The 6364-nt window shown below is 41.7% G+C and overlaps 1 pseudogene; it reads right to left on the bottom strand.

The window, feature by feature from the left end:
* Window positions 1–3533: 3533 nt before the first annotated feature.
* Window positions 3534–6151, bottom strand: LOC142439956 (protein yippee-like 5 pseudogene; annotated as a pseudogene).
* Between the last annotated feature and the right edge of the window lie 213 nt (window positions 6152–6364).

The raw sequence follows: 6364 nt of genomic DNA, 5'->3' as shown, positions 1-6364 counted from the left end.
TCAAAACATTTTCTCTCCACTGAAGCCCTTGGTATCAGCTCCTCATTTCCCCCCTCCCTCCCTGCTCTCCCCTCCCTCATGAACCCTTGATAATTTATAAATTATTATTATTTTGTCATCACCCACATTTCTGTTGTCCATCCTCCTAAGAGGAGGTTATATGTAGATCCTTATAACCAGTTCACCCTTTCTACCCCACCTTCCCACCCCCCTCTGGTGTCGCAACTTTCATCACTGGTCCTGAGGGGTTCATCTCTCCTGGCTTTCCCGTGTTTCCAGTTCCTATCCGTACCAGTGTACTTCCTCTGGTCTAGCTGGATTTATAAGGTAGAATTGGGATCATGATAGTGGGGGCGGGGTGGGGGGGGTGGAGGAAGTTTTTCCTTGTAAATTTTTTTTCATTTTCATTTTTTATTTTTTAGGTCATTGGGTTTTTTGTCATTGTTGTGTCCTTGTTGTGTTTTCTTTTGTCTCTTTGTCTTGTTATAGCTTGTTTTTTTGTGCATATTATTATCTCTGTGGGTCTATCTGGATAAGATAGGCTATCTGGATGGATGAACAGTCTGGAGGAGAAAACAACTGGACTGATGGTTCAGGGGATACATGGGAGATGGAGATGGAGGTGGTGTTGACCAACCCAGGGACAAGGGAACAACAAATGATCCAAAATTAGTGGCAAGGAGGGTGTGAGAGACCTAGTAGGGATTCAGCAAGGGTAATGTGACTGAGAGAAATTACTAAAACCCAAATGAAGGTTGAGCATGATAGTGGGACAAGAGGAAAGTAAAAGAAAATAGAGGAAAGAGCTAGGGAGAAAAGGGCATTTATAGAGGTCTAAATAAAGGCATGTGCATATGTAAATATATTTTTATATGTAAATATATTTTTTATATTTATATGATGATGAGGAAACAGATCTACGTGCATATATGTATAGATTTTGTATTAAGGCAGCAGATGGACATTTGGCCCCACTCAAGTACCTCCTCAATGTAAGAACGCTTTGTTCTATTAAATTGGCATTCCATGTTGTATACCTTCCCGACACGAATGCTGAAGACAAAGCGGGTGAATAAACAAATGTGGTGAAGAAAGTGTTGGTGCCCTGCTATCAAAAGATATAGCATCTGGGGTCTTAAAGGCTTGAAGATAAACAAGCAGCCACCTAGCTCAGAAGCAACAAAGCTCACACCAGCCTATGGAAGAAACACACCAGCCTATGTGACCACAAGGTGTCGATGGGATCAAGTATCAGGCATCAAAAACAAAATATTGTATCATTTTAAATGAGGGGCAATGCAGATGGGAGACCCAAAGCCCATGTGTAGGTAATGGGACAGCCCCTTACAGAAGGGTCACGGGGAGCAGACGAGTCAGTCAGGGTGCAGGGTAGCACCGATGAATCCAGTGCATCTTGATTGCATGTTTGATTGATTTCCAACTTAAGTAATTAGAATAATTCTTCTAATTCTTCATCAGTAACTTCTCTGGTTGGTGCATAAAGTTGAATTATAGTTGTATTAATTGGATTTCCCAGAATGAAGATAGATACAATCCAACCACGGGTCACATTATTCTTTGTGATGGACTTAGCAAGGTCGTTTTGGGCAATCGACGCTATGCCATTCCTCTCCACTGTGTTTTTCTGGTAGAGTAAATCATATGATTTTCTGATTCTAAATGGTCCATACCAATTCATTTCAGCTCACTAATGCCTAGGATATTCATCTCTTTTTATTCCACAACTATCATTTTATTTATATTACTATGCTTAAGTGACATGGAAAAAAAAAGACAACCACATAGTTCTGCCCTGCTTCAGGGAAAATTCCCAGTCCAATCAACCCTAATTATGTGGTGACAGGTAAGTAGGAATGGTGATTTCTGCCGGCATGAAAGAATGGGCTCTTGGTGTTATAGTTCATCTCCTTCAAGATTATGCCACAAGGGCCAAACACCAGCTCTACCAACACTGGACCTTCAGCAGGGGTTACAAATTCAGGTAGCTGCTCTAGAGCTAGCAAATCAGGTAAAATAACTGAGTGTTTCTTTTTAAAACATTTTATTAGGGACTCGTACAACTTTTATCACAATCCATACATACATCAATTGTATAAAGCACATCTGTACATGCTTTGCCCTCATCATTTTCAAAGCATTTGCTCTCCACTTAAGCCCTTTGCATCAGGTCCTCTTTTTTCCTGTCCCTCCCCGCTCCCTCCTCCCTCATGAGCCCTTGATATTTTATAAATTATTATTTTGTCATATCTTGCCCTGTCCGGCGTCTCCCTTTACCTCCTTTTCTGTTGTCTGTCCCCCAGGGAGGAGGTCACATGTAGATCCTTGTAACCGGTTCCCTCTTTCCAACCTACTCACCCTCTACCCTCCCAGTATCGATCCTCACACCCCTGGTCCTGAAGATATCATCCACCCTGGATTCCCTGTGCCTTCAGCTCCTATCTGCACCAGTATACAACCTCTGTTCTATCCAGACTTGCAAGGTAGAATTCGGATCATAGTAGTGGGGTGGGGTGGAAGCATTTAGGAACTGGAGGAAAGCTGTATTCTTCATCAGTGCTACATTGCACCCTGACTGACTCATCTCTTCTTCTAGATCTCTCTGTGGGGGGATCTCCAGTGGCCGGACAAATGGGCTTTGGGTCTCCACTCTGCACTTCCCGTTCATTCAGTATGGTAAGATTTTTTGTTCTGATGATGCCTTATACCTGATCCCTTCGACTCCTAGTGATCGCACAGGCTGGTGTGCTTCTTCCATGTGGGCTTTGTTGCTTCTGAGCTAGATGGCCGCTTGATTACCTTCAAGTCTTTAAGACCCCAGCCACTATCTTTTTTGTCCTCACAAAATTACCTTGTATGAGGGTATGCTTGTTTGTGTTGCTTATGTAGTTAATTCATTCACACATTCTGTGGGTGTGTGGAAAATAAAAAAGAGACAAGTCCTACTTCAAGGTCAGTACAATATAAAAAGGGGAAAATATGACCATCAGCTTTCTTCGCCACATTTGCTTATGCACCCGTTTGTCCTTGGCGATCGTATCATGGAGGTGTGCACCCAATGATATGATTTTTTGTTCTTTGATGCCTGATAACTGATCCCTTCAGAGTGTTTATTTTTTAAGATATAAATTGAAACCCAAATATAAGTTTGAAAAACGTTGCCTCCTTTCAAAATTTACATCAAACACACTTCTTTTCACTCTAAGAGCCCAGATTGTTTCTTCACTCAGCCTACTATTAGCTGCAAATAAGACTATTCTGCATCAAGATGTAGACAGAGTGGGAAAAAATCAGCAGCATCTGCATCATGATGTTCTCTCTGCACATTGCTGTTGGATGGAATTTTTCATTTTTTAAAGAAAGATAGGTGCTCTCTTAGATTCTCACAACCCCTTGTTCCACAGTTCATGAATCCAACGATGATGCTCAGGTGAGAGTGTATGTAAGTAGGGTTTTGTTTTGTTTTGTTTCCAGTGAAGGAAGCCTAGGGAAAGATGGTATTTATCTCTTTTTCTTCAAGAGTTACCAGATGGTACATGCTCCTCAAAGCCCTCTCTCTAAAAACTGCGTTCCAGTATCGCATGCCTTCCTTGTAATGCTGGCTGTCTTCGGTGGCAAACTCACAGACCCCTCCCAGCTTGCTATTGCAGTTCTTGCCTCTCGCTTCTCACACCATCTGGCAGTCAGTGAGCATGACTCCATCTTGAACTTCACTGTACTACAGATTGACTCCCTTATTACAAGTAAACGTTAGGCCAGCGGTGCCTGTTGAGTTCTGAGCGGTTGATCAAGACCATATCGCAGTTAGTGCAGGAAAACAGTCGGGTGCCAGCAATAGAGCCCAGGAAAATGTGGCCCTTTTGTGTTGCTAACGTTCTAAACACCCGGAGAGGCTGTGACCTTGGCTGCTCCCTAGTTTCAGTTCTCAGCTGGGAGAAAGCCCCCAGAGACTCCCTATTCCATTGTATTTTTGACCACTTCCAACTTTCCTAAATTTATACCTAGCGCATTCCAAGTTCCAATCATTAGAAGATTGTTGCAGCTGTTTCTATTTACCTTAAAAAATAATAATAAAACAACAAGAAAAGAAAAACTTACTATCTGCCAACTTTACACAATTTCAAAGTAATAACCAAGGTCAAGTACTAAGAATAACACTGGCTTGATGGGTAAGATTTTGTGTCAAATTGGCTGGGCCATGGGTCTCAGTGGTTTGGTAGTTATGGGAGATGTAATTTGGTAGCTATGTATTGATGTAATTACACACAATTTTGTGATTTGATGTGAACATCCTGTATTTTTACACAATACCAATTTTCACATCTTTGGAACATAGCTATATCGATAAGTGAGTAGTATGTGTATGCCCTATGTGGGGTTTTTCCTGGATATATTTTCATCCAATATATTAAAACCTATGTAACCATGGAAAAATTGAGAACTTTAGGAAATATGTGTTCCTATGCCCTTCTTTCTTAGCAAGTCCTGATGGAAAGGTGCTCAAAGGGCTTGGCCACTAAACAGAACATTTGTGGCCTGAACCCACAGCTGCATCATGGGTAGAGGGAAGGTGGTCTTCGGTGAAGGTATGAACCTTGGAAACCCGCTGTGACCGTTCTGCTGCTGGGTCCACTTTGTCTCTGAATGTTGGAGGCAGCTTCACAGCACTGGTTCTCTTTTGGGTGGCTCCTTCCCAACCCCACACCAGGAAAAAAGCAGGTCAAAGGAAGAAAGAACTAGAAACCCAATGCCCATAAGTGACTGCATCCCTGGTTGGCAGAGAGGGTGGGGTGGAGGCGGGGGCAGGCAACAAACACTATCCATTAGGAAACATCTAGTAACCTGAAACTGATAAATGGTTTGATTTATGAAGACAGGCAGAATTTTCAGTGTGTGTGTGTGTGTGTGTGTGTGTGTGTGTGTGTGTGTGTGCGTTTTCATTCTGGACTTTTGCTTTGCTCAGTAGAGCCATTTTCAAATGAAAAAGTTGAAGGTTAGCATAAGTCACGGGCTTAAATCACACAGTTACTAAGTGACAGAGGCAGGATCCAAACCCAGACTTGTGTGGTAGACCCCCTGCTCCCTATCCCATACTAACTCCTCAAGCAGAAAATAAATACAGTTTGCCATAGTTTTGCATACAACAGGCTCACACTTGTAAATCCATATAACGCTCACAGCGCAAACAGATTGTTCAAGTTAGGAGAAGCATTGTGTGGTTTGCAAAAGGTGTAATACATGCATTATTTGCATAAGATGTGGCCTGTCGCTGCAACAAGGGGAAGAAAGCCTAATCTGCTAACAGCCACTATTTCCACTCCTCTTCCAGAGGAAAATAAAATTTTTTAATCAGAGCAAATAACAGAAAATCAGCCTGTGAAAATTACCAGTTTCCCTTCTGGACCTAATCTGGCATCCACGGTGGGATCTTGAAATCTCCATCTCAACATGGCACACACATTCTCTTCCTAGTCTGTGCTTGCCAGAAGCTGCGGAAATTTCTTGCATACTTGGGGACTTGCTACAAGTATTGAATACATTAGAGAGAACAGTGGGATGACTTTCACCTCATTTTATAAATAAATGCAGAAAATTAATCTTTGTTTTTACTAGAACATAATTAGGATTCTAGTATCTTTTGTGAGTGGATATGGTTGTTCTCACAGTACATGATTTTGGTAAATCTTCTGTCAATACTCAAGTTATATTTCCTACTGGCAATCTCCTACTTAAACACCAAGATTCTCTTATGAATATTAATGGAAAAACATAACTAACTCAGACGATGTGTATGCATGTCTTTTCTTAAGAAATCCCCAGACATAACATTTCAGACATACAGGAAAAGAGAGATTAATTGACTTCTCCATGTTCACAAAAGTTTACTGCCCCTTCTTAGTATAATTCTTTTTCAGTAAAAAAGTTATTAAACTTAAGGTAGTTAGAAAAACAAATCCCACTTACAAAATGTAGTCAGCATAAGGTACTTGACTTACTGCAGCCTCTATGGAATTTTTATAACTTGATACACTGCCCAAAAGCAGTCAGGTTGGATGCAGATGTCGCCTAAAATGACCCGATAATGCTGACAGTCTTCTCTTACTTACCTGAAAGTTTGGAGGCCTGGAGGCATAGTGGTTACAAGATGAGTGATGATCTGTAAGGTCACCTGGTTGAAACCACCAGCTGCTCCTTTGGGACAAAGACAGAGCTTTCTATTCCCACAAACAATTACATTCTCAGAAACCCACATGGCAAGTCCACCCCGTGGAACTGGGTCACTATTATTTGGCATCAACTGGATGCCAGTGCATGAGTTCGTGATGAAAAGCTAGGCTCCGCTATG

This window comes from Tenrec ecaudatus, chromosome 2 (genome assembly GCF_050624435.1).
Source record: "Tenrec ecaudatus isolate mTenEca1 chromosome 2, mTenEca1.hap1, whole genome shotgun sequence".
Lineage (NCBI taxonomy): Eukaryota > Metazoa > Chordata > Mammalia > Afrosoricida > Tenrecidae > Tenrec > Tenrec ecaudatus.
Note: the sequence above shows the minus strand (reverse complement) of the source record. Positions and strands in the feature narration are given on the sequence as shown.